The 26,693-nt window shown below is 64.6% G+C and overlaps 1 protein-coding gene across 2 annotated transcripts in view; it reads left to right on the top strand.

Annotated features, from left to right (window-relative positions):
* Nucleotides 1-1,355: 1,355 nt before the first annotated feature.
* DDR2 (discoidin domain receptor tyrosine kinase 2) overlaps nucleotides 1,356-26,693 on the top strand; it is a 67,759-nt gene continuing 42,421 nt past the window's right edge. The window contains exon 1 of one of the 2 annotated variants that reach the window (XM_045577035.1): nucleotides 1,356-1,540. The gene's annotated coding sequence lies outside the window, so the exon portion shown is untranslated. The remainder of the gene's footprint in view (nucleotides 1,541-26,693) is intronic. The other variant, XM_036425432.2, reaches the window with a different exon arrangement.

The following is a 26,693-nucleotide window of genomic DNA, read 5'->3' as shown; positions in this document are numbered from 1 at the left end:
CCAGCACGGAAGCTGGCCTGGGGGGGGTGGCCCGGGCCTGCGCCCCGGAGCGCGGTGTGGCACGGACTCAGCTGGCCTTTGTCCTGCGCGGAGGGTGTGCTGGCCCCAGGCTGCAGCCATACGGGGGGAAGGACTGTGGCGTAGACATTCCCTCCTGCTGTGGTGTGTGCTGTGCTGGAGCCGAGAGCTGGTGTTTGCAGGGCAGCTCGGCCGTGCAGAGAGTCGAGTGGCGGCCAGGGAGCGAACCCTGCCTCCGGAGCCATCTGCCTGTCTGTGTCTGGCCTCCCGCTGGGTCCAGGGACAGCGGCCTGTTTCTGAGGAGCATTAGGGCTCTCCTTAGGGGAGTGCCTCCTCGCTCCCATTCCTCTGATGAAGAGTCTCCCGCTCCGGGCGCTCTGAAGGACGGTCCCTCCAATGGTCTGCCCACTCCTGGGCGTCCCAGCCTGGCTGGTCGCTGGCTGAGCCATCACCCCAGGGCTTGCCAAGTTGGACGGAGAGACCGAGGTCTGGGAGCCTGGAGGAAGGCAGTGTCTCTGGAGCTGTCTCTGAGGTGCCTTAGGTCCTCTGACCTGCTGCTGCCCCCACCCTGCCCCCACCGTCTCCGGGGCCTGCGCCCTGGGCCTGCGCCCTGGGCCCTGCGTGTGGGCATCTGGGCTGGAAGGGTTGAGGCACCAACAGGGGTGGACGGAGAGGATGGCTATTTGTCATTTAGGAGCCGAGGGAGGCTCCTTGCTGCAGCCCTCCCCTTCCTCGTGACCTCTGGCCACGGCCCAGACTGAGAAACGATGGGGTGGGGTGGGGGCGGGGGTGGGGGATGCTTCCCAAATAACCTAGGAAGCCCTCTCAGCGCTGTGTTGTCGTTTAGCCGCCCGAGTGCGGGCTGCACAGCCTCGGAGCCCGGCCCCTGGGAATTGAGTGGAAAGAGGAGTCCTGGAGCCTCAGTGTTTGTGTGGGAGCCGTGGGAGGATGGATGGAGCCGGATCTCCCCGGGCGGGGGTGGGGGCGGGGAGCAACTCTGTGCTCAGCTCCGTGTGGGACCCCATGTCCGGGGGCTCCGGTGAGAGTCCCACCGTGCGCTGTGCCCGAGTTCCAGCCCAGGAGGGACAGGAAGCGGGTCACCGGGTGGGGACCAGTGCGGGGGGTAGGGGGGGGGCGGGGCGGAGAGAGCTGTGTCTTTAAGACTGTGCATGGTTACACAGACTTTTCTCTCCCGTGAATGGGTTTTGCTGTAAATTACAGCTCTGCGTGGTCCCTTGGGTCGAAAGAGCTGGTCTCCAAACAGAAACAGCTCCGATTGGTGCCCGGGCGTCCCTCCCAGCCGCTTCCTAATTGAAACCAAATGTGCGGCGTGCTGGATGCTGGGAGCCTGGCGCCGGCCCAGGAATCCTCAGAATGTGAGGCTTCTTGCGACGGCATCTTGCATCAGCCCGTGGACGCGCGCTGCCGCGGCCGCCGAGCGGGAGGCGTCCACCGCTCTCCTCCGGCCGAACCGGCCTGGGCCGCTCTGTCCGGCTGCTGCTCACCGAGCTCCTGCATGAGCGTAAGTCCTGCGTGTTCTCCTTTCCTTCGCTTTCTTTCTTTTCCGCAAACGAGCGCTCTGACTGCCCGGCGTCTCCGGAAGAGTTTACAAAGAGGCTGTGGGCTCCATCAGGTGGGGCCGGCAGCCGGGCGGCTCCGGGACCCAGGCCTCCCGCTCGGCCGGCTCCGTTGCGGGAAGAGTGGGAGCTGCGGGGAGGCCGGGAGCCGGGCCCGGGGCGCAGGCCTGGACCGGAGCCTGGCGGGCGGAGGCGCTGGGCGGGAGCGGGGCTGGCGCTGGCCTCGAGGCCCCCGTTTGGGAGGAGGCGCCTGGTGCTTTGTTTTGGGGGCACCTCGGGCGGAGGGGTGCCTCGCCCCGGGCTCTGTGTGTGGGGCCTGCGTGGACGGATGAGAAGCCGCTGCCTCCCGGTCCCGGGCCGGCCCGGCGGCTCTCCCTTTGTCCCTGGACTCGGGCTGTTTGCCTCGTTGGCTGTGGGACGCTGAGCCGCGGCTCCCGTCCTCTGGGCGGGAAGGCGCTGTCTGCGGGCGGACGCCGCCAGCCATTTCAGGCGGGAGCCCGGCGGGCGCGGGGCCTCAGCACCATTTTGCTGTCGGCCTGGCCGAGGCCTCCGGGAGGGCGCCCTCCGGGAGAGGGCCTGAGCGCTGGTGTCGCCGCCTCCCCCGCCGGGAGGAGCTGTCCGAGTGGGGCCGCCGCTCGGGCGCAGGGACAGCCCCCCGGCCAGCCCCACGGCGCTGCGGGCCGCGTTCCGCCGGCGGGGCAGGGTGCTGAGGGGCCTGGGGCCTGGCGCCTGCGCTCACGGCGCCCGGGCTCCGCTCAGAGCTCCGCGGTCGCGGCCCCAGGTGCGGCCGGAGGGGAAGCTGGAGCGGAGGGCCAGCTGCTGCGACGCCCTGGACGTGACGGCCTGTCCTGCTGCCGCCTCCCCGGCGAGCGCGCAGCACGGCAGGTGTAGGGATGAGCTGGTGTCTGCTGGGACGTGTCTGCGGGGACGTGTCTGCGGGGACGTGTCTGCGGGGACTGCTCACGCCCGCACCGGCTGGTCGCGGGAGGAGGACCAGGCCCTGCCGCGGCCGTGAGAGGGGCTGGCGCCCGGCGGGGGCTCCTGCTGGGCGCCGGGAGAGCGCTGCTCGGTGGCATCGCCGGCCGTGCTTCCCTCCACCCCTGGCGCTGCTGCTCTGAATGCTCTGCAGCGCCTGCACCCCCAGTCCCGTGGGTGGTCATGTGAGCAGCCTGGGGGTGCCGGCCCTAGGGCACGTGGGCGTGTGACTGACAGGGTGGCCTGTGTCCGTGGCCGCCTCCTTGATGGAAGCCGTCCCTGCTCACGCCCGGGTCCCAGGATTCTCTCTGAGCCTGTGGCTGGCATGGCCCTCCCCTCCTCCCTCCCGCTGTGCCCACGTCCCGTCCTGTGAGCGCCGGCACCGCCTGTGGCTTTGGGGGAATTGTTGATATTTGGCTCCAAAGAGTATGGAAACATCGATGCCCGGAGACCAGGAGCTTGACTGCCCGCTCCCGGGCCACCCTGGGCACTGCTCTCCCGGCACGGCACAGCCCGGTGCTGTGTGGGCACGGCACCCGCTTCCAGGCCCTGGGCCTGAGGTCTGGCAGGTCCACCAGCTGCTTCACCCGCGATGCCTGAGCCCGCTCAGCCCCCTGGGGCGGCAGGCGGCTGCTGGGTGCAGCTCCCGGCGGCGGCTGCTGCAGGGGCTGGTGGGCAGGTGACAGCATGGTGTCCAGACTACGCCGTTTCCCCTGCCCTGCCACCACCCACCTTCCCAAAGCAGGGGCACCCCCGGCCTCTCCCAGTCCTGGAAGTGGGTGAGAGCGGGAGCCCCAAGTGTGTGCTCACCCCTGACCCCAGCCACCCCCTTCCAGGAGCCGGCTCCTCAGGGCAGCGGGCTGCTGGGCACTGTGAGCACAAGCACCGCCCCAGGTCTGCCCTCCACAGGCCCCGCCCACTCCCCTCCAGCAGGCACCTCCTCCTCCCCCACACCTGGGCACCTCCTCACTGCCCATCCCTGCCCACTGGGCCTCCACCTTCACGGGCATCACAGGCCCCTGCGAGCTGTGTAAACAGGCGATACCAGGCTCCACCCCGACGGCAAAGAAGGACGTTTCTGCCTGGTGACGGGCACTGGATCGAGCTCCTCCCTCGGGGACTCCGGTGGCGTCCGGCCTGCAGTGGGGGCCTGGAGGGCCACGCGGTGTTTTGTTTTCTTCTCAAGAATGACTCTGGCCGGGACCGGTTTGGCTCAGTGGATAGAGCGTCGGCCTGCGGACTGAAAGGTCCCGGGTTCAATTCCGGTCAGGGGCATGTACCTTGGTTGTGGGCACATCCCCAGTTGGGGGTGTGCAGGAGGCAGCTGGTCGATGTTTCTCTCTCATCGATGTCTCTAACTCTCTGTCCCTCTCAATTCCTCTCTGTGTAAAATCAATAAAATATATTAAAAAAATAAGAAAAAAAAGAATGGCTCTGAGTGGAGAACGTGCTCTTGGGAAGGACACGCCTCTGGTCAGACCCTGGAGACACAACTCAAAGGCCCTTCGCAGACCGTCGTGCTCCGGGCCGGGGCGGGAAGCGCCGACACTGCCGGTCCTGAGCGAGGCGCCGGATAGCCAGGCGCGAAGGCCCGTGGCCCGGAAAGGAGCCGTGTGGACGTGGCGTTTCTGCTTCACGCCGTCCGGCGCAGGTGTCGGTGCCGGCGGGGCCGATGCCGGCCGGCCTCGGGCTCCTCTGCGCTCCGGCCCGGCCGCCTCCCTCCTCAGGCAGCTGCTCTCCACGTTCAAACGGCTCCTGTCGCAGGGTCTGGTCCGCGTCACGAGCCCCGGCCGTGCAGCTGGGGCTCTGGCGAGAGCTCGGCCACGGAAATGGTCCTTCTCTGAGACAACGGACACAGAACTAGTGATGTTTCAGGATCAGCCAGGCCTGGTCTCCTCTCACCCCCGCAGGCGACTGTCCCCCGTGGAGCAGGGCAGTGTCCCCGAGACCCTCCCGGCGAATCCACCCGTCACCGCTGCTCTCATAGCAGCACGAGGTGCTTTTGCCCCTCTCTGTGTCTGTCTCTCTCTCTGTCTCTCTCTCTCTCTCTCTCTCTCTCTCTGACGTGACATTCGCTCTCGCAGCAAATTGAATCCAGAGCAGCGGAGACTGTCCCAGGGCCGCCTTCTCGCTAAGTACTTCTGAAAAGACGTATTTTTAGAAAAAGTCATTATTTGTGTTAACACACAATTGTCATTTCACTGAACTCGTAAGTGACGGCCTCTCAGTCCTCAGTGTCCCCTTCCAAATCGATGACGTCATGAGCAGAGCCCTCTGGACGGCTGTGGGCCCAGGTGGGTGTGAGGTCAAAGGGGAAGAAACGGGAATGAGGCCGAGTTCGTGCTGAAGCACCGAGCCCGGCTGGCTTCAGTGGTCTAGAACGTTCCGAGGCCTGTGGCCGGGCGGAGCAGCGGCGGGAATGAGGGAGCACAGGCCAGCTTCCCTTCGGAATCCATCCTCAGAGCACTTCCTGCGCCTGCTGACGGAGGAGGCGGCCGGCGCTGTTGGCTGATGGCAGGAAGGAAGCAGGTCCCACATGGCCCTCAAGCCCCGCTGGCCTGGCTGGGACACAGGAGAGCAGGGTCCCGGGCGGGGCTGTGCCTGGCGCTCCTGTGAAATTCGGGGACGACGCCCTGAGTGCGGAACCGAGGCTGAATGCTTACTCTCCACCCCAATCAGAGGTCAGTTCTGAGGTTCCCACCCCGTGTGGCCAGGATGCCGGCTCTGGACCTGCCCGGCCCTCTGGTGCCTGGGCCCGTCTGGGTTCTGCTGACATCGCAATGCTCTTTATTTAAAATGCTACCTTCCAGCAGTAACTTCGGGGGCTGAGGGGAAATACTTAACAGAACTACCGCCAGCAGCATGACGGCCAGAGCCGGAGAAGTTCAGAGGCCTCAGTCCTAGGAACCCTGGCCCCGGCCTCTCCTGCAGACGGGATACACCCCTCTATCGCCGTGTCCTCTATAGCCGTGTCCTCTATCGCCGTGTCGCTGTGTCTCCATGTTGCCATGTTGGCAGCAGCTCAGAGGGTCAGTCTGGGTCTGGGACTGTCAGTCAGCAGGCCGAGTGTGCAGTGTGCAGTGCTGGGACTCAGTCAGCAGCCCATGTGCAGTGCTGGGCTCAGTCAGCAGCCCCATATGCAGTGCTGGGACTCAGTCAGCAGCCCATGTGCAGTGCTGGGCTCAGTCAGCAGCCCCATATGCAGTGCTGGGACTCAGTCAGCAGGCTGAGTGTGCAGTGCTGGGGCTCAGTCAGCAGCCCTGTGCAGTGCTCAGTCAGCAGCCCCGCATGCAGTGCTGGGCTCAGTCAGCAGCCCCGTGTGCAGTGCTAAGGCTCAGTCAGCAGTGCTGGTACTCAGTCAGCAATCCCATGTGCAATGCTAGGGCTCAGTCAGCAGGTCCCGCGTGCAGTGCTGGGACTCAGTCAGCAGCCCTGTGTGCAGTGCTGAGACTCAGTCAGCAGCCCCGTGTACAGGGCTAAGGCTCAGTCAGCAGCCCCGTGTGCAGTGCTGGTACTCAGCAGGCCCGCGTGCAGTCCTGGGACTCAGTCAGCAGCCCCACGTGCAGTGCTGGGACTCAGTCAGCAGCCCCACGTGCAGTGCTGGGACTCAGTCAGCAGCCCCACGTGCAGTGCTGGGACTCAGTCAGCAGCCCCGTGTGCAGTGCTGGGACCAGGCTGGTTCCGGAGTTTGGGATCTAGACCTGCACAGGAGGAAGGAGCCCTGTCCTTGGTGCCAGCAGAGAGAGGGGGCGGCCCAGATGGTCTGGTTCCTCGCAGCCTCTGCAGTTTTCAGAGCGAAGAGTCAGGAAGGTGGCTGTGAGCTCTCGGGGGAAGGCTGGGTCCCAGGGCTTTCTCCTCACTATTAAGACTCTCACGCGTTTGCCCACCCCCGTGGCTCCTTAGCCACCTTGTGGGAGGAAATTTCCAGGTGCCGTTGTCCCCACAGACTCCTTGAAAGGAATTCTTCCTTCTTTCCCCTTTCTCTCCCCCCCTCCCCACCTTCTCGGCTCTGGATACTGCACTGCTAGAGGTCTCCGCCCAGCCTCCATGGCATGCATTTCCGAATGAACAATCGTAGCTACAGCTCACACTCCCCGGAGTTACAGCAGCTTCCTGTTACCCGGGGGTCCCCGCCATTCACCGTCTGCGTCCTTCTGCACCTTCAGAAACTGTCACTGGTTCCTTCCCGGCCACTCCGTTGTGACTGTTTCCAAAAATTACTCCCTCGTTGTCCAAGGCATGTGCTGGGTATGGCTTCGCCCAGAGCCTGGGCCGAGCCCCCAGACCCAGAGTCGGGCCGGGAAGTGCCCGGGGAGCCCCCTGGGGCCCTCTGGTCGCGGACTCAGGCTCATTCCTCTCGAGAACAGGAGAGAGTGCTGCTCGGCTTCCTGCGTGTCATTAACAGGGTCAGCCTCTGCCCTGGACCACCGGAGGTGAAGCTGAGACGCTGGGCCCAGGCCGCCGCGCCTTCACCCTCGCGCTCTGCCCCCTCAGGGCCTTGGGGGAGTCATGTCCGTCCTGTCCGGGCCGGGCTCTGCCTGGGCCCCCAGCACTGAGCGCTCCTAACAGTCCCCGTGTCCTCGGGACGTAGCACGTCCGGGGACTCAGGCTGAGGCTCAGTGCCACCTCCCGCTGGCCCCTCTGAGCCCCTTCCCTCCGGCATCCGGCCCCTTCTCCTTTGTGTCTCTGTGGACGGAAGGGGCCACATGCTGACCTGACAGCCCAGGGGAGGCCTGCATGGCGGTCTGCAAACTCAGACCTAAAGTCACCACAGAGGATGGTCTGAAATTAGCCTCTAATTAAAGCAGTGATGGTGGGCAGTTACGTCCTACGCAGGTATCTTCACTGACAAGGTCAACCTTTACCTAAGCTGAGCCTGTCTGTCTTTCTGTATCTATGGTAACTGTCCCTGAAATGTCTGGGTCACTTGTAACTTCCCTTTTCCTGGACCCCTGGGGGCACAACTATTGTGCTGGGTGCTGGGACAGAGACCACAGATTCCTCCATTGTTATTGTTCCCAAACCCACCTAAGTGTGTGTCTATCACTTTACTTTTTATCCAATCCCAGGCCTCCCCCTCCCCTCGCACCACAATAGCTTTGCTTTCTCCCGCCTCTCTAGTCTATCACCAATAGATTTCCTGTGACCTCCCAAGTCCCTCCTTTGACTGCCATGTACAAGAGTAGACGAGAGACCTCCATTCTCCGGAGCACTTTGCTTCCTGGCAGTTGTCGACAGTTTGGTTCAAATAAACTCGCAAAAATTCTTTCTGAGTTTGAATCTCTGTCTCCTCGCCACCTGTCACCCTTTCTTCCCCTCATTGGAGGGTGGCTCCCGTGAGCAGTGCTGCCGCGCCGGCTCCTCCGTGAGAGGAAGGGCTTCAGGGTTTCCCACGAGACCACCCCCGCACCGGGTGGACACTGGTCCAGGGGTTGGCTGGGGGGAGGCCCGTGGGGGCTGGAGGAGTGGCTGCTGTCTCAGAGTGGGCCCACAGGCCGGCGGGAACGAGACAGCTGGTTGTCGCTGCACAGACCTCAGGCCGGGCGCTGGGATCTGTGCCGGTGGCCATGGAGGAGGCCAGGCCGCCGAGAGCATCAGGAAGCGCTGGTCACATTTTCGTCGTAAAACCTGACTTCCCAGAGCCCTGGCCAGTGCGGAACCGCTGCCTTCAGGAGGAAACACCGGACAAGCCCTGGGCAAGTGGCAGGCTGATGACCCGAGAGCCTGAGAGGCTGGGCTGGCAGTGGGATGGGCGGGGTGGGGGCAGGTGGGGCGGGACAAAGGGGGGAGCTGGCCTCTGCAGGTAGGAGTGGCCCCGAGGACGCCCGGTAAACGTCACATGAGCTGGTCTCTTCCCCACAGTTGAATTTTATGGAGAATTTTCTTTTCTTCAAAGAGGAAATGTATTTGTAACTAAAGAAATATCAATGAGACAGAAACGCCTTGCATTCAGTAAAGACTCCGGTAATTCTATGTGAGCAATATGACCCCAGAACGTGCCTCAGTGACCGGGCCCCGTCCACGCTGGTGAGAGGGTCTCGCTGTCGGGGCTGTTCAGGGAAGACACTCCCCCTGGGACCGCGTGTGTCCCGGCCTCGGGTGAGGCAGGCGGCCGGGCTGGGGAAGAACAGTCTCTGCTTTAAAACCACGGTTCTGAGGATTTCAGATGCTACAGTTTTGTTCGCTGAAGTCACAAAGTTGTAGAAAGGCATTCAATCCATTATGTAAAAATGCAGAGAAAAAACCTCGAATGGAGCGGGCCCGGGGTTAGCCAGGCTGACTGCACGCCTTCACCATCGGGAGGAAAGAGGTTGGTCATCTCCGTGAAAGGAGGAGGCCTCTTCCCTTCCGGGACTCGAGGCTTTTTGCTCCTGGAAGTCTGTTCAGCTCCCAGTGGAGTCCTCACCGCACGCCAGTCTGTCCCTGGGGACGAAAACTGCTGTTCGCGCTCTGCTCGTCACACGTGGATCTCGGGCATGCGTGGATCTCCAACACACACGGATCTTGGGCACATGTGGATCTCTCTCCAGCACACATAGATCTCTGGCACATGTGGATCTCAGGCACATGTGAGTCTCAGTCACCTACATGGAATGGAGATCTAAACCCTCGGTTTTCTGTCAGCATCTTTTAGACTCAAACCCTAGCGGCCGTCCACAGCGTTTCTGGGAACCTCAGGGAGCCACACCGGCCTCAGCTCATGGCTGTTCTGAGTCTCAGGACTTCTTTTCCCAACCGCAGCCTCTCCTTCCAGTCCCTGTCGGCTTCTCTTCCTCCTGCTGCCATCCGCCCTGTCCACGCCGCTAGGAGAGGTCGGCTGGGAGAGGTGAGGGTGGCAGCATGCTGCCAGGCCACACAGGGCACATGGGGGAGGCGTGTCCCGGCCTCACGGCGGGCTGGCTGGGGCGGGCTCCTTGTTGGCCTGCCTGGGAGCGCTTCCTTAGCCGTGGAGGAGTCTGAGCTGCTTACAGGCAGGGGTCTTGCCAGTTCATCTTTGCAGCTCTTTCTGGAACCTACTCTGGTGCTGCACGCAGGCAGGGTCGGTGCTGGAAAGGACGAGTGATGGAGGAAGGCACGCCGAGGGCAGTGTGAACCTGGTCTGTGGTGTGGTCAGAGCCGATGACCGGTCATTCATTGCTCAACCAATCTTCGGGTGGACACATGCACCCTGACATTGCTAGATGGTGAGGCGCAGTCTGGGTGCAGCAGATGCCTCGTGGATTTGTAGGAATATGGCAGCAGAGACGGGTGGACCCGTCATGATTTGCGCGTCTGAGGAAATATTCAGGGAAATGCAGGCAAGCTGCTTTGGGCTCATAGGACACACCAGGCACTGGCGGACCCCTTCACGTGGACTCCTCGGCTCCCGCGTGCCCAGAGGCTCTGTGACGAGGCTGTGCAGGCGCTCTGGGCTCCCCACCCGGGCACGGACACATGCCTCCTGCAGGAGGACAAACAGCACAGGGTGGCCGGCGCCCTGCCCTGGTCACCAGCAGGGCGAGGGAGGGGTGTGATGGTGGCTGAGGACTCAGGTGCCTGGCGCTGGGGCGGGGGCTGCACTGCCGCCTCAGGAGCGGAGGGGACGGGTGGCCAGTGAGGGGGTGGGGGGAGGGGACGGGTTGCCAGTGAGGGGGTGGGGGGAGGGGACGGGTGGACAGTGAGGGGGTGGGGGGAGGGGACGGGTGGCCAGTGAGGGGGTGGGGGGAGGGGACGGGTGGCCAGTGAGGGGGTGGGGGAGGGGACGGGTGGCCAGTGAGGGGGTGGGGGGGGGGGACGGGTGGACAGTGAGGGGGTGGGGGGAGGGGACGGGTGGCCAGTGAGGGGGTGGGGGGAGGGGACGGGTGGCCAGTGAGGGGGTGGGGGGAGGGGACGGGTGGCCAGTGAGGGGGTGGGGGGAGGGGACGGGTGGCCAGTGAGGGGGTGGGGGGAGGGGACGGGTGGCCAGTGAGGGGGTGGGGGAGGGGACGGGTGGCCAGTGAGGAGGTGGGGGAGGGGACGGGTGGCCAGTGAGGAGGTGGGGGAAGGGGACGGGTGGCCAGTGAGAAGGTGGGGGAGGGGGATGGGTGGACAGTGAGGAGGTGGGGGAAGGGGACGGGTGGCCAGTGAGGAGGTGGGGGAGGGGACGGGTGGCCAGTGAGGGATGGGGGAGGGGACGAGTGGCCAGTGAGGGGTGGGGGGAGGGGACGGGTGGTCAGTGAGGGGTGGGGGGAGGGGACGGGTGGCCAATGAGGGGAGTGGGGGGAGGGGACGGGTGGCCAGTGAGGGGGGTGGCCGGTGGGGGGAGGGGACGGGTGGCTGGTGAGAGGGGTGGGGGGAGGGGACAGGTGGCCAGTGGGTGGGGCAGGGGTGGGGCAGGGGTGGGGGGGCGGTGACACACAGGTGGCCTGGCAGTGCACAGAGGCCGGGGAGGGACTGGGGGCAGTGGGGGAGGCACAAAAACCACAGTTTTGATCAGAAAGAATTGGGATGAGATGACCGAGGCAGGAGAGGGAGAGAGAGTGGGAGAAAGCGCAGAGTCCTCCCCAGGAAACGACCATTGCCACGGGGTCACCCAGGGACGAGGCGAGGTGGGAGCTGGGCGGGGAGCTGGCGAGGCAGGCCCTGGAGGCGGAGGCGGTGCTGAGGCGCCAGGAGAGGGCGTGGAGGGAGAGGACCCCGGAGCCAGAGGCGGGGAAGGGCATTAAGATGGGCACCACATCAGTACGCTCAGCTCTGACTGTCCTCACTCTCTCATGCAAACACTGTTGCTGTCTTGGGTGGAAGGAACGAGGTGTGGACACTTCCCAAGGGCATGGGCATCACAGCTGCCTTCCTGATAGCCACGCTGCGTCCGGGAACCGCCCTTCCCTGTATTTTGCAGTCCCCGCAGACCAGCCCGCACAGTCCCACAGACCGGCCCGCACAGTCCCCGCATCCCACACAGTCCCCGCATCCCACACAGTCCCCGCAGACCGGCCCGCACAGTCCCGCAGACCGGCCCACACAGTCCCTGCATCCCGCACAGTCCCCGCATCCCACACAGTCCCCGCATCCTGCACAGTCCCCGCATCCCACACAGTCCCCGCATCCCACACAGTCCCCGCATCCCACACCGTCCCCGCATCCCGCACAGTCCCCACATCCCACACAGTCCCCGCATCCCACACAGTCCCCGCATCCCACACAGTCCCTGCATCCCGCACAGTCCCCACATCCCACACAGTCCCCGCATCCCACACAGTCCCCGCATCCCATACAGTCCCGCAGACCGGCCCGCACAGTCCTGCAGACCTGCCCGCATAGTCCCTGCAGACCGTCCCTGAGGCATCCTTAGGAACAGCCTCTTATCCACGCACCCACGGAACCGGGCGCCCTCTGACCCGGCCCCGTGTTCCACAGATGCCGCTCTGGTCTGCGCTCAGCAGGCTGGGCCCTGGAGGCAAAGGCAGCAGCCGGGCAGAGCGGTCGGCATCCTCGAGGCGGCCGGTTGGCAGCCACACTTCCCCGCGGTGGCCACGTCCTGTGGCCGGTCCGCAGGCCTCCAGTACCGCCTGAGGCAGCGGCATCTCCGAGCTGGCTGGCTGCCTCAGCCTCTGCCGGGCCGCTCTGGTGGTTTCTGGTCGTGTTTGTGAACTACCCACAGCCTCATGGCTGGACCATGTGTGCTGCAGGGCACATGCCATGCTGTCCTTCCACGCCCCCCAAACGGCAGGGATCTCTGTTATCTGCATGCATGTTACATGGACACATGTCATGACACACAGATTCCCGCACTCTGTTTCTTTATCAACTGGCCTTGTGTTTCGATGATGCTTCAAGTGGGAGCCCCTCCCGTCGTGTGGCAGGAGTCCGTTCCCAGCTCCCGTCCCAGTCCTTCGCCCGGAGGCACGCTGATGGTCCCGGGAGCTGTCCCCCTGACCCGGGCCTCAGAGACCCGGACCGCCTGAGCGGGGCTTGTCGCCGGCGCTTGTGCGGGGGCTCCGGGCGCAGAGCCGGAGCCCTGGTCCCCGGCAGCGCCCCGTCACCACATCCTGGGTTCCGCCTCGCACGCCCGCCGCCCTGTGCGGAGGTGAAGCGCTCGTTTGCGGACCTACAGTGAGGCACACGGACTCTCACAGTCTGTGCCGCAGAGAAAAGCACTGCACCCCTGCAGGCTCAGGCGGGAGGAGAGCTCCGGGGCGGCTCGGGGGCCCGCCCAGGAGTGAGCGCCTCCCACTGTGCAGCCCGGCCCCGCCTGGAGGGGAGCAGTGCCACGGGGCTCAGGGCGCCCGGGGAGAGCACCGTCCGGGGTCTGCTTTTGTTCCCCGTGGCCTGTGAGGGGGAGGAGGTGAGGAGACTAGATTCACAGAGCGTGTGTGGCCAGCTAATGGCCTGCTATTATCTATCTATCTATCTATCTATCATTTATCATTCTATCATTATCATCTATCGATTGATCTATATTCTACCTATCTACCTATCACCTACCTACTTATCTGCCATCTATTACCTATCTATCATCTGTCTATCATCTATCTATTTAGCTATCATTCTATTACTATCATCTATCAATTGATCTATCTTCTACCTATCTATCTACCTATCTATCATCTACCTTCCTATCTATATCTATCTATCTTTCTATCACTATCATCTATTGATCAATCTATCTATCATCTATTACCTATCTATCATCTATCTATTTAGCTATCATTCTATTACTATCATTTATCAATTGATCTATCTTCTACCTATCTATCATCTATTTAGCTATCGTTCTATTACTATCATTTACCAATTGATCTATCTTCTACCTACCTATCTATCTATCTATCTATCTATCTATCTATCTATCTATCTATCATCTATCTATATCTATCTTTCTATCACTATCATCTATTGATCGATCTATCATCTATCTATGTTGGTCCTATTCAGTTACATACCTGACTCCACAGTGAATGATGGGTGTTTGGGGTGCACATACCAGGCATTGGTGGGGTGATGGGGGCCGTTCTTGGGGGTGCGGGGAGCTATGTCCACGATGGAGGTGAGCGTCAGTCCGCACGCACAGCTCCGACAGGAAAGCGTGCTGCTGCCTGGGGGTGCCTGTTTGGGAAGTTTGATGGCTCAGGCGTCCGTGGCTGGGAGTGGAAGGAGGCTGTGAGAGGCCCGTGGCTCTGGATGTGCCTCGTGGCTGTGATGCTGGGAATGCGGAGCTGGGCCGGTGACCTTAGACCAACGTGTTTGTCCATGAGGCAGAGTGTGGCCCGCCTTGCCCGGCCGTGAGCGTGGCCGTGTTCACTGAGGCGGCGACGAGGCTCCCGGCCGATGTCTCTTGAGACGTGAACCAGCAGCCCTGGCCCCGGAGCTGGAGCTGGGCACCAGGCCGCACTGGCACCGTGAGCCTGTGTGTCCTCGGTGTCAGTGTGTGTGTGGGCAGCACTTATGCCCGTTCCTATGAGCAACGCGAGCTGTGTGGGGGTCTGAACGGGAGTCCGTCCATCCGGAGGCTCTGCGTGACTCCCCAGGAGGGCGTCCAAGTGCGGCTGGCCTGGTCAGTGGATAGCTGTCCAGGCTGAGCCTCTGTCGCTCCAGGACACTGGCTGGAGAAGGTGCCCTCAGCCTTGCCCCCGCCTGTGGTGCCCGTGGTGCCCGTGGTGCTGGTGATGCCCGTGGTGCCCGTGGTGCCCGTGGTGCCCGTGGTGCCCGTGGTTCCCGTGGTGCCTGTGGTGCCCCTGGTGCCCCTGGTGCCGGTGCTGCCGGTGGTGCCCGTGGTGCCCGTGGTGCCGGTGATGCCCCTGGTGCCGGTGCTGCCCAAGGTGCCCGTTGTCCCCCTGGTGCAGGTGGTGCCGGTGGTGCCGGTGGTGCCCATGGTGCCCATGGTGCCCATGGTACCCTTGGTGCCCGTGATGCCGGTGGTGCATGTGGTGCCTGTGCTGCCCGTGGTGCCGGCGGTGCCGGCGGTGCCGTGGTGCCGGTGGTGCCCCTGGTGCTGGTGCTGCCGGTGGTGCCCGTGGTGCCGGTGGTGCCCGTGGTGCCGGTGGTGCCGGTGGTGCCGGTGGTGCCCCTGGTGCCGGCGGTGCCCGTGGTGCCGTGGTGCCGGTGGTGCCGGTGGTGCCCCTGGTGCCGGCGGTGCCCGTGGTGCCGTGGTGCCGGTGGTGCCGGTGGTGCCGGTGGTGCCCGTGGTGCCTGTGATGCCAGCAGGGAACGGGCTTCTTCTCTCTCATTGGTGGCTTGGCACCTGGTGCCTTTGCTGCCCCGGGGGATGGAGGCCCAGCCGGGGTCTCCACAATGTCCTGCCAACACGTGTGCTCTGTTGTGACATTTCCTGACGCAGTCCGGGGACCGTGGCTCTGCGTGTCTCGGTGGTGCCCATTGTCCTGCGGGTGGGGCCGTGGCTCTGGGCAGTGGCCGGGTTGTCCCAGCTCAGATAGAGTGAGGACACGTCCATGCACCCGCCGTGTGGCTGAACTGACGATGCACGTGAGCCCATTGGATGTGCCGTGTGCGCTGACGCTCTACCTATTGAGCAGACCAGCCAGGCACCAGGTTGGTTCGAGCTGTCGACGGTTGGTGAGTTTCTGGGAAAAAACCTGACCTCACTGCCGTAGTCACTCCCAGATGCAGGCCATTCCGACGGCTGTGGCCACGGCACGCCGTGTGGCAGGATGTCACGGGAGACGAGTCAGCACTGTGGGGGTCAGCGCTATGGTCGGCATGCCCACCGGGGAGCGGGGACAGGAAAGACTGAGGATGGCCGCTGGGGACAGGCCATGTGGGAAGGCTGGTTAGGGAAGCGGGGCTCGGGCAGCACAGGTGTGTGCGTGTGGGGACATGGGGCACAGGTGTGTGCGTGTGGGGACATGGGGCTCAGGGCACAGTTGTGTGCATGTGGGGACATGAGACACAGATGTGTGCGTGTGGGGACCTGGGGCTCAGGGCACAGGTGTGTGCGTGTGGGGACCTGGGGCTCAGGGCACAGTTGTGTGCATGTGGGGACACGAGGCACAGATGTGTGCGTGTGGGGACCTGGGGCTCAGGGCACAGGTGTGTGCGTGTGGGGACATGGGGCTCAGGGCACAGGAGTGTGCGTGTGGGGACGCGGGCACAGGTGTGTGTGTGTGAGGACGCGGGGTACAGGTGTGTGTGTGTGGGGACGTGGGGCACAGGGGTGTGCATGTGGGGACGCGGGGCACAGGGGTGTGCGTGTGGGGACACGAGGCACAGGGGTGTGTGTGTTGGGATGCGGGGCCCAGGGGTGTGCATGTGGGGATGCAGGGCATAGGGGTGTGCGTGTGTGGGGACACGGGGCACAGGGGTGTGTGTGTGGGGACGCGGGGCACAGGGGTGTGTGTGTGGGGACGGGGGGCTCGCAGCACAGGTGTGTGTGTTGGGCCTGTGGGGACCAGCACCTCCATCACCGAGTGGAAAAGGCTCCCGAACGGCCACGGTCGGTGTCTGGTGGGTGGGGGGTGAGTGCGCCTGGAGCGGAGCCCCCTCCAGGGGATGGGAGCGGAGGTGGAGGGAAGCAGCCACTCCTCCCGCGGCCCCTCCTGGCCGCTCCGTGGGCTCGGCCCCGGCCCCGCATGCTGTTGGCTGGGCTCCTTCCCGTCGGCTTCTTTCTCCGGGGCCCGTCTCAGGGGCTCAGGGTCCACAGGGCCCCTGGCGGGCATCCCGGCCGCCATGGCCACGCAGGCGGGCTGGAAAGAGCCGGTGGGGCCATTTGCCGGGCGCTAGGCAGCACCATCCCAGGCCCCGCTGGACAGCAGCTGGCTGCCCGCCCTCTGGGTGGGGCCCAAACCACTGCCTTCAGGGAGGCCCTCCCCCTCCCCCTTCCCCCTGCCTCCTTTCCCCTCCCCCTCCCTCCTTCCCCGCCTCTTCTCCCAGAGTCTGCAGCTGCCTGCCCTGCCTGCATCCGACTTCTGGACCTGTGGCCCTGACTAGCTGCCAGCCTCCTGCCCGCTGGTGTCCCCGCAGCCTCGTGCCCTCTCCGCTCCTGGCCCCGCCCCCTGGCGCCCGGACCCAGCTCCGCCTCCATGGGGAGGGCATGGTGGGGCACAGCCTTTGGCGCGGTCTCTGGGCAGAGCACCTCCGCTCCCGTGGACGGGCTGCTCCTGGGAGCTCTGAGGATGTGGAGGTGGGCGCAGCGTTTGGAAGAAGGAGGAGCCCCCGCCAGGTCCTGCGCCCGCGTGCCGTCTGCGTGGACTCTGGCGTCCGTGTCCTGGAGCCGCCGGCTCTCTCGTGGGCTTGCCCACGGGAAGGCGCGCCGGCCAGAGACCGGCTGGAGGACTGCGACGTGCCGGTCCCCCACACGTGTAGGTTGGCCTGGCTCCCCGTGCCCATGTCTGTGTGGCTCCCTCAGGGCTAACTCCCGTGAGGCCTTTTACTGCCTCTCCACTGAGTCACTTCCTGTTTCCGCGGAGTTTGTCACGTCAGAGCCAGGCCGGTTTCCCCTGGGCCACCTGAGCGGGAGAGCGGCTCCCGACGGCCTCAAGAGAAGCTTCACCTGCGACAGGCAGCGACACCCAGGAAGCCTCTTCCCCTGAGCCGGCTCCTCCGCTCCAGTGTCAGGCCAGACCGGATCCAGACAGCCTGCTGCCCCCGGCCCGGACCGCAGGGCCACAGAGGTGGGTCCGCCCGGGACCCGGCCTTGTCTGAGCCGCTCTTGATGCTGGTCCTGCGGGCTCTCTCCCTGCAGACTCTCTTCCCCCCTTCGGGCTCCCCCCCCACCCGCGGGCCCCCCCCCCTGCGGGCTCTCTCCCTGCCAGGAACTTCTCTCCCCCTCCACGCTGGCTCTCTCCCCCCTGCAGGACTCCTCCCTCCCCTCCCTGGGCTCTCTCCCCCTGCAGGCTCCCCCCCCCCCCCGCGGCCCCCCCCCCCTGCGGGCTCTCTCCCCCTGCAGACTCTCTTCCCTCCACGGCTCTCTCCCACCCTGCAGCTCTCTCCCCCCCCGCAGGCTCTCTCCCTGCAGACTCTCTTCCCCCCACGGGCTCTCTCCCTGCAGCTCTCCCCCCCCCCCTCCCTCCCCCCCCCCCCCCCCCCCCCCCCCCCCCCCCCCCCCCCCCCCCCCCCCCCCCGCGGGCTCTCTCCCCCCCGCAGGCTCTCTCCCTGCAGACTCTCTTCCCCCCTGCAGGCTCTCTCCCCCCTGCAGGCTCTCTCCCCCCCTCCCCCCCACGGGCTCTCTCCCTGCAGACTCTCTCCCCCCTGCAGGCTCCCCCCCCCACCGCAGGCTCTCCCCCCCCCGCCCCCCCCGCGGGCTTTCTCCCCTCTGCAGGCTTTCTCTCACCTGCGGGCCTCACCTACGGGCATGGCTCTCTGTTTGCAGCCCAGCTGGGCCCTCGCTGGATCTCGGCCGTGGCCCCCTGGCTGCGGTGTCAGCCTGAGCAGGGTCTCTCGCTGTGGCAGACCCTGGGCCTAGAGCCGTCCGGACACTGGTCTGTGCCACGTTCCCCTCCAGGGACCCGGTGCTGGGCACCGTGCAGCCACTCTGGTGCCGCCCCGGAGGCACACCTGGGCCGTGTATCCCCGGGCTGCGGGGACGGAATGGAGACTCTGAGCCCCGGGCGTTCTCCTGGCATCGCTGGCGGGGACGCTGGTGCACGTGGGCTCCCCCCGGGCTGAGCTGCGCGGCCCCTCACTGAGTGCACATTAAACACGCGCACCACGTGGATCAATGTACGTTCTCTCCCAAGTGTGAGAAGCATTGGAGCCCAGGACTCCCGCCGGTGGGTGTGACAGCCGCTGGAAGGCGTGTTCCTGAGAAAAGGCAGCTCGAGGGCTCAGCACGGCCGCGGTCCGCACGGTCAGGCGGCAGCGTCCTCCCTCCGCCTGCGCTGTGAGCAGCGGGGAGCTGGTGGCGGCCCTGAGCCACAGCTCCTCCCGGGCTCTGTCTCCCACCATGTGCCAGGACACGAGGCGGGACACGCATTGGATGGCTTCGGCTCCTGCTGGTCTCGGGCGGACGCCGAGGCCGGTCAGGGCCGGGCCAGGCCCCGGGAGGACGCGGCCACAGGCAGCCTCCCTGGCAGAGCGGACACCTGAGCAGCCGACCCCGGGAGACCGCTCTTCCTGCGGCTGCACGGCTGGCTGCAGCGTGTGGGAAGGCGATCGTTTGCCCTCTGGCTCTGGCCTCCGCGGGAGCTGAGCGCCACCCAGAGCAGGGTCGCTGCAGAGCGCCGTCCTCACCTGCCACGTGGCCACCGAGTCTGGCCAGGCCACACGTGCCCGGAGCGCGGCGGCCTGGCCGTCTGTGTCAGCGTGCCGGCCGGAACCGTGGGGGCGCCCTGCGTTCCTCCCAGCACAGCCTGCCGCCCGCCTCGCTGTCGCCGTGGCTCGCACGGTCGTGGCCCTCCCCTCCTTCCCAGTGGGCCAGTCCGTCCTTCTCCCTCGGGGCTGTCTGCCTCTCCCCTCGGCTGGAGCAGACAGGCTCGCAGGCCCCTCTGCCCTCCTGCGGGGAGGCCGCCCGGACCAATGACCTCCGAGGCCCTGCGCGTAAAGCCGTGGCCCCGGGCGGCAGCCATGTCCACCTGGGCCTGCGGGCCTCAGAGGGTGTGGCTTATGGGCTACAGAGGAGCTGCTCTGACCTGCAGTTTATTTATTTATTTATTTTTTAAAATATATTTCATTGATTTTTAACAGAGGAAGAGAGAAAGATAGAGAGCTAGAAACGTCGATGAGAGAGAAACATTGGCCAGCTGCCTCTTGCACACCCCCTACCGGGGATGTGCCCACAACCAATGTACATGCCCTTGACCGGAATTGAACCTTCAACCTTTCAGTCCGCAGACCGACGCTCTACCACTGAGCCAAACCGGCTTCGGCTGACCTGCAGTTTAAATGCTGCCTCCTCCTCTCACTCCCGACCGCACTGTTCTCAGCTGCGGGTTAGTCCGAGGACGCGCTGCCCGGGGCCGGGGGGCGGGCCCTGCAGGCTCTGCGGCCCTGGGGGTCCCCGGGCGGAGTCGGGTGGTACACAGACCCACTCTCAGGGGAGCAGCTGCTCAGAGGCTGTTTCCGCTGAGCACTCAGCTAGCAGAGAAAGGGACGCAGGGTGGCATCTCTGGTCTATGGTGTGTGCATGTATTGTGTGTGCATGCGTGTGCACATCATGTGCACACATGTGCCTCGTGTGTGCATGTTTGAGTGTGGCCGTGTGAGTGTGGTGTGAGCCTGCACATGCACATGTGTGCACACGTTGCTGGCGTGCAGAAGGCCAGGGGCTGCTGGCGGCCGCGTGTGGGTAGCCTTCCCTCCTTCGGAGGCCCCACACAGTCAGGCCGCTCCCAGAATGTGAGGCCCAGGGGCTCTGCGGGGGGAGCCGAGCAGCGCCAGTGCTGCTCCCGGCCGCCTTGTGGGGCAGCCGATGCCTTGAGGACATCCGCCGGCCGTGGGGGAAGCCCGAGGGAGACTCCTCTCCACGTGGCTCATGGCTCCGTCCCCTGAGTGTGATGCCTCCCAGGCTCGGGCTGGCCTCCTCCTGAGGCCTCCGCTGGACTCCTTGGCTGTCTGTGTGCCCCGAGAGGACAGGTTCCTGCAGCCTGGGCTTGGCCTGCCCTCTGCCGGGCCCATCGCTGCAGCCAGGCCTCTGCCCGGAGTGACCGGTCCGCCCCTCACTGCCCAGCGCGTGGCCACAGCAACGTTCCCTCCCGACACCCTGTGGACACAGACATTCCCTCCCGATGCCGTGTGGACACAGACGCTCCCTCCGGACGCCGTGTGGACACAGACGCTCCCTCCGGACGCCGTGTGGACACAGACGCTCCCCCTGATGGCCCTGTGGACACAGACATTCCCTCCCGATGCCGTGTGGACACAGACGCTCCCTCCGGACGCCCTGTGGACACAGACGCTCCCTCCGGACGCCCTGTGGACACAGACGTTCCCCCGATGCCGTGTGGACACAGACGCTCCCCCCGATGCCGTGTGGACACAGACGCTCCCCCCGATGCCGTGTGGACACAGACGCTCCCTTCGGACGCCGTGTGGACACAGACGTTCCCCCTGATGGCCCTGTGGACACAGACATTCCCTCCCGATGCCGTGTGGACACAGACGCTCCCCCCGATGCCGTGTGGACACAGACGCTCCCTCCGATGGCCCGTGTGGACACAGACGCTCCCCCCGATGGCCCTGTGGGCACAGACGCTCCCTCCAATGCCGTGTGGACACAGACGCTCCCTCCGGACGCCGTGTGGACACAGACGCTCCCCCGATGCCGTGTGGACACAGACATTCCCTCCCGATGCCGTGTGGACACAGACATTCCCTCCCGATGCCGTGTGGACACAGACGCTCCCTCCAGACGCCGTGTGGACACAGACGCTCCCCCGATGCCGTGTGGACACAGACGCTCCCTCCAGACGCCGTGTGGACACAGACGCTCCCCCCGATGGCCCGTGTGGACACAGACATTCCCTCCCGATGCCGTGTGGACACAGACGCTCCCCCCGATGGCCCGTGTGGACACAGACATTCCCTCCCGATGCCGTGTGGACACAGACGCTCCCTCCGGACGCCGTGTGGACACAGACGCTCCCTCCGGACGCCGTGTGGACACAGACGCTCCCTCCGGACGCCGTGTGGACACAGACGTTCCCCCCGATGGCCCGTGTGGACACAGACATTCCCTCCGGACGCCGTGTGGACACAGACGCTCCCCCCGATGGCCCGTGTGGACACAGACATTCCCTCCGGACGCTGTGTGGACACAGACGCTCCCTCCGGACGCCGTGTGGACACAGACGTTCCCCCGATGCCGTGTGGACACAGACGCTCCCTCCCGACGCCGTGTGGACACAGACGCTCCCTCCCGACGCCGTGTGGACACAGACGCTCCCTCCGGACGCCGTGTGGACACAGACGTTCCTCCGGACGCCGTGTGGACACAGACGTTCCTCCGGACGCCGTGTGGGCACAGACGCTCCCTCCGGACGCCGTGTGGACACAGACGCTCGCTCCCGATGCCGTGTGGACACAGACGCCCCCTCGGACGCCGTGTGGACACAGACGCTCCCTCCGGACGCCGTGTGGGCACAGACGCTCGCTCCCGATGCCGTGTGGACACAGACGTTCCTCCGGATGCCGTGTGGACACAGACGCTCGCTCCCGATGCCGTGTGGCCGCAGACGCTCGCTCCGGTGTGGCCCTCTCCTCTCGCGGGCCGGCGCTGTGCGAGGGGCCGGGCAGCAGGGCTTCGTGCCGTCGCCTGGAAGCCACGGACTCTCATGGTGCAGGCAGCCGGGGCGTGGGGGCCGTCTTCAGGACAGGTGGTGGCTGGTGCTGAGCTCGGCAGCTTGCAGGCAGGGCCGAGGTTTTATGGTGGCAAGGGGCCCGAGGGCGGCGGGCCAGCACTGGTCTGTGTGGGCCCCCCCCATCTCCCTGCCCGCCTCTCCTCGCACTGGCTTGTGAGCTCGGGAAGCTGGACCGACGGTGTGTGCCATTTTATGTCCTCACTAAGGGGGCCCCAGCTTGTCCGAGTCCAAGGCCACAGCCCTCTGTCCGTCACGCAGACCCTCCCTGCTCTGCACCGCCCTGGGCCCCCTCAGCTCCCCGTCCCCTGCCCTCCGGCCCTCACAGCACCGTGCTGCCGGCTCACCGTAGCTGTGGCCCTTCCTTGGTGCCCGCCCCCCCCCCCCCCCCCCCCCCGCCCCGATTACTCAGCAAACAAGTGCACAGATGTGGTCCCATGGCCGCTGCCTACTCCTGCCCACACGCAGGGGCCTGCAGGAAGCGTTCTCCACCAGGGGAGTGGCACTGGCCGTTAGAAGCGCCCACCCTGCATCTGCCTCTGCCTCAGAAGAGGGCACTGTCTGTGCCCGGCACTGGGCAGCCCACGTGGGCCTCCTGCGGGGACAGGAAACAGGGCCCCCTGAGGCTTGGCGGGTTTGTGTCTCGGTGACGGAGACATGGCCAGGCCCCTGGCCGCTCCGAGCCCCTGCGGACGAGGCCTGTGCCAAGGAGCCAGCAGCCGAGGGCCGGCCCAGGGGGCTACGCACCACCACACGGAGCCTGAGGGCCACGCTGTCTGGGCGCCTGCCCTCAGGTGGGAGCGGGTGTGGGGTGGGGGGGGGCCGAGCACTGCCTCTGGGAGGCCGCCACGGCAGCGCCTGCTGCGAGCCCGGCACAGAGGCGGCGCTCGGCCGGGCCTGTGTTCCGGGGAGGGGGTGGGAGTGGGGCGCGGGGATTCAATTCTCGGGCTCGACAGCAGCCTCAAGAGTGTGCACCCACCAGACAGCCACCTGGTGTCGGGGAACTTCCCTCCGGTTTAAAGAAGCCGTTACTGAGACGAACAGGCCTGAGCGGGGGGCGTGCCGAGAGCCACAGGCGGAGGGCCGGAGAGGTGACAGGCCGCCCGCTCTGGCCCCGCCTGCCTCACCTTGGATGAGACAGGCCTGAGAAAGACGGGCTCTCGGGTCCATCCTAACTTCCGTGGTAGCGCTCTCTGAGCTTGAGGACGGGCATCCCTGCCCCAGCATCGCCAAATGCACTGCCGCAGCCCCTCCTGCCCACCTGGGGGCGCCTCCCGGTGTCCGGGCGGGGCTCAGCGGCGGGATGACAGTCCAGGGACGGAGCAGAGTGTTCAGGAAGGAGCCGGGATGCTGGCCAGCGAGGCTCCGTGGCCGTCCGGGATCACTGGACACTGGGTGCAGCGCGGGCAGCAGGTCACTCTGCTTGGAAAGACCGCTGCCTCTGTCCTCCCACGTCCCCTCCTCAGAGAGGGCGTTGGGTGTGAGCCCTCTGATTCCATGTGGACAGCACGACGGGCAGAGGGCATCCCCAGGCATGTCTGTGCCCGCTGCCTGAGGACGGTGTGGGTGACGTGCCCGTGGCCCGGGAGACTGGGAGCTCTTGCCCCGCGACCTCGCACAGCTCTCGTTGTCTGCATCTTACAGAGGAGAGAGCGAGACCAAGGGGAGCACCAGCCAGCGAGGCTGGCTGCTCCTTCCGTCTGAGTGTGAGGTCACCTCAGGTCACCAGCATGTCCCTCTTAGACACCTATGAGGGGCCGGTCCTCCCAGGAGAGCTGGAGTGGAGACCTCAGCACACACTGAAAAGCAAGAAGACCCGTGAGGAAGTTGGGGCAGCTATAAGACATGTGCATGGGTGTTTGCACATGTGTGTGCATAGGTGTTGATGCATGTGTGTGTGTGTGTGTGTGTAGGGGGGAGTTTGGGGGCTGTCTCTGCCAAACCCGGGCCCACATCTGCACCTTGTTTGCTGAGTATTAATTCCTCCCCGTCCACTTCCCCTTGGTTGAATCTGAAACGAAAATGACTCAGCAGAAAGGCAAGCCGCACCCTACGCCTGAGGGAGAACATGCATGGTCCCCCGCCCCCAGCCCTCGTCACCATGGGCACGGGCTGGGCTCTGCTTCGACGTCTGTTACCTCGGCCCTTCCCATGGCCTCGGGCCCCCCTTCCTCAGGGAGGCATCCGTGCAGGTGGGGGCCCCCTGGGGCCACACGTCCTTCCTGGAGGGCCTGCCCTTCCTCTCTGGCCCCGCCGCTGGGGTTGGGACTGGTGTTCAGATCCGGGGAGACGAGCAGTGCCGTGCGGCGCCTGCTCTGGGGGGTAACCTGGCTGAGGCCCGCTCCTGCCTGGAGGTTTTGCTGTTGGAAGGCACCGCCCTGGTCCTTGGGGAAAGGGGAGAATTGTCCATTGGGGGGGCTCCCTGATGGGGGTGAGCAGACGGAGCACGTGTGCACTCTGGGTGCGATGTGACGTGTGCTGCGAGGAAACTGTCCCCTGAGGACTGAGGGCTGGCGGAGGGAGGGGGCGGCGGGAAGGGGGTTCAGCAGTTTCCTAGTTCGGCTTCAGAGGAAAAGACGGTTGTTCATACTCGGACTTCGGGAGAGAGAGCGCCATGCCCGGGGCATTGCTCAGGTGTGAGGCCCTGAGGCCCAGGGCTCCCCTTCTGTTAGAACAAAAGCCCCCAGGATCTGCTCCCCATGCTAAGTCTGAGTGACTCTGAGCTGCTCCTGCAAATACGTGAGGTTACTCACAGCTACGCCTCGGGCGCCTTCCCTGTGCATCTAAACCTCTGCCTCCATCCCCCATCAGCCTCCATCTTCTCTCTGTCCAAACACCCTGCGCCGTCCATCACCTCTCTGTCCAAACACCCAGCGACAGCCATCACCTCTCTGTCCAAACACCCTGTGCTGTCCCTTACCTCTGTCCAAACACCCCTCAGTGTCCATCACCTCTCTGTCCAAATACCCCGCGCTGCCCATCACCTCTCTGTCCAAACACCCCGCGCTGCCCATCACCTCTCTGTCCAAACACCCCGCGCTGTCCATCACCTCTCTGTCCAAACACCCCATGCCAGCCATCACCTCTCTGTCCAAACACCCCGCACTGCCCATCAACTCTTTGTCCAAACCCCCACCCCCGCCGTCACCTCTCTGTTCAAACACCCCGCACTGCCCATCAACTCTTTGTCCAAACACCCCGCACTGTCCATCACCTCTCTGTCCAAATACCTCGCGCTGCCCATCACCTCTCTGTCCAAACACCCCACGCCAGCCATCACCTCTCTGTCCAAACACCCGGCGCTGCCCATCACCTCTCTGTCCAAACACCCCACTCTGTCCATCAACTCTCTGTCCAAACATCCCGCGCTGCCCATCACCTCTCTGTCCAAACACCCCACTCTGTCCATCAACTCTCTGTCCAAACATCCCGCGCTGCCCATCAACTCTCTGTCCAAACACCCCGCGCCAGCCATCACCTCTCTGTCCAAACATTCGGCTCTGTCCATCACCTCTTTGTCCAAAAATCCCGCGCCTGCCGTCACCTCTCTGTCCAAACACCCCGCACCGTCCGTCACCTCTCTGTCCAAACACCCCGCGCTGTCCATCACCTCTCTGTCCAAACACCCCACGCCAGCCATCACCTCTCTGTCCAAACACCCGGCGCTGCCCATCACCTCTCTGTCCAAACACCCCACTCTGTCCATCAACTCTCTGTCCAAACACCCCACGCTGTCCATTACCTCTCTGTCCAAACACCCGGCGCTGCCCATCACCCCTCTGTCCAAACACCCCGCGCCAGCTGTCACCTGTCTGTCCAAACACCCCGCGCTGGCCGTCACCTTTCTGTGCAAACACCTTGCTGCCTTCCATCATCTCTCTGTCTGAACACCCAATTGCAGCCATCACCTCTCTGCTGCCAGCTATAACCCCCACCTGCCGCTTCACCCTCCTGTGATCCTTCTCCGCACGTCCTCAGCCACCCGCTCGCTCTGTACCTGCGCTCACTGCCGCCATGACCACAGACACCACCTGTTTGGAGACAGCTGCCGGGTTCCCCAGGTGCCCAGAGCACCGCCCCCCCCAACCCCCCGCCCCAACTGTGTCTCAGGGCGGGAGCTCACAAGAGAGATCTCCCCAAGTTTCGTCATTTACAAAACATTGCACCAGCAGCCTCAGCCCCCCCCTCCACACTCTCACCTACATGTGCCGTCTCTTATTTGTATATATATTTTAAAAATAATTTTATTGATTTTTTACAGAGAGGAAGGGAGAGGAATAGAGTTAGAAACATTGATGAGAGAGAAACATCGATCAGCTGCCTCCTGCAGGCCCCCTACTGGGGATGTGCCCACAACCAAGGTACATGCCCTTGACTGGAATCGAACCTGGGACCCTTCAGTCCACAGGCCGATGCTCTATCCACTAAGCCAAACCAGTTTCGGCTCTTTGTATATTTTTGAACAATGGCCGTTCCGCCGGGTCTGAGGTGGTCTCTTGTGCTTTGGACTTGCATTTCCTGATGGTTAGCGATGCTGAACATCCAGAATCACCTGCTGCCCACTCCTGTGTCTTCCTTGGAGAAATGTCTAACTCCTGAGCCTGTCGTTTGCTTTTACTTTCGGGGTTGATTGGGGACGCTTCCACACGCTCTGGGAAGTCCTCTCTTGCAGACATTCGGTTCCCGAGGTTTGCTCCCATCTCAGAGGCTGCTTTTCTGTCTGCTGGTGGCTCCTTCGCGGCAGGAGCTTTTGGTTTGTTTGTTTTGTTGCCTGTACGTTTGCTGTGATATCTATCAAGTCAGTGCCAAGACCACCGCCACGAGCTGGTCCCTGCTTCCTTCTGAAGGTCCTACAGTGTCCGGCTTCCATTCTGAGTCGCGTTCGCGTGGAGCAGGGCACCGCTTTCTCAGCACC

Source organism: Pipistrellus kuhlii, unplaced genomic scaffold (assembly GCF_014108245.1).
Source record: "Pipistrellus kuhlii isolate mPipKuh1 unplaced genomic scaffold, mPipKuh1.p scaffold_m20_p_80, whole genome shotgun sequence".
Taxonomy (NCBI): Eukaryota; Metazoa; Chordata; class Mammalia; order Chiroptera; family Vespertilionidae; genus Pipistrellus; species Pipistrellus kuhlii.
This window is presented reverse-complemented; position numbering and strand designations above follow the sequence as displayed.